Below are 1,037 nucleotides of genomic sequence, written 5' to 3' on the forward strand. Positions count from 1 at the left end.
CCCTTCTTCTTCTCCCACAGGGGTGCATCTCCTAAACCCCAAAGGTCCCCGCGAGATTTGCAACCAGGGGAGCAATGGGCAGCAGCAGCTTATCTGGGTACCCCTGACCCTGTCCCCAAGGCCCCCTTTTCTCTGACTTCCCAGTGAGCCGAAGCAGCCAGCCTTGGTCAGTGTCTCTCCTGTAACCTCTCTAGAGAGCAAAGCCGCCCGGCCAGGCTCCCCTGCAGCTTCTTCTATCCGCCGCCCTTCCCGGTTCCAGTCCCAGCCTTAACAAATGTCATCTAAGGAAACCACCGACTCTTTATAGTAAATGTCCCCGACTTAACCAGCTTGTTACCAGAGGGGTTACGAAAGCCTCAGAGACGTTTCTCTGTCTCCCTTCCTCCCTCTGCTCCCTCCCCTTTTCCGCCACACTCTGCGGGAGCCACACCTCAAGTGCTTTTGAAGTAAACAAGAATCACCATAAAACATAATGTCAGGGCATGGCTTCCAGGGTGACTGGGAGGCCAGCTCTCAGTTGGCAGGTGGGCTGGCTGGAACAGAAGCCCGCTGGCTGGCTTCTTCTTGGTTGTGTCAGTCAGAGCATCTGGCAACAGGCAGACTCCCAGACCAGAGCTGTCTGGCGTGAGGACTGAAGCCTGTGGGAGAGGATGCAAGGCTCCCAGGTCCAAAGTCCTAAAGGCAGGGAAGCAGTTGTGTGAAGGGGCCTGGACTGGGCTTGGAAGTCCTAGCTTCCTGGCTCAGTATTGCCAGGTGCCTGCTGTGTGGCTTTGGGCAAGTTACTCAACCTCTCTGCTCCAGGTTCATTCACGCTGTCACAAAGGGTAAGATTTCCTTCTTTTTTACCACCAAGTAGTAGTCCATTGTTTAAATGCACCACAGCCTTTTTATCCACTCACCACTGATGGGCACTTGGGCTGTTTCCAAAACTTGGCTATTGTAAATAATACTACAATGAACATAGGGGTGCATTATTCTTTCAAATTAGTGTTTCAGATTTCTTTGGATATATTCCCAGAATTGGAATTGCTGGGTAA

At 52.2% G+C, this 1,037-nt stretch overlaps 1 protein-coding gene across 1 annotated transcript in view; it reads right to left on the reverse strand.

Annotated features, from left to right (window-relative positions):
- MYOC (myocilin, trabecular meshwork inducible glucocorticoid response) overlaps positions 1–1,037 on the reverse strand; it is a 17,891-nt gene that overhangs the window by 3,810 nt on the left and 13,044 nt on the right.

The sequence above is a fragment of the Myotis davidii genome, unplaced genomic scaffold (genome assembly GCF_000327345.1).
Source record: "Myotis davidii unplaced genomic scaffold, ASM32734v1 scaffold580, whole genome shotgun sequence".
NCBI classification, from domain to species: Eukaryota; Metazoa; Chordata; class Mammalia; order Chiroptera; family Vespertilionidae; genus Myotis; species Myotis davidii.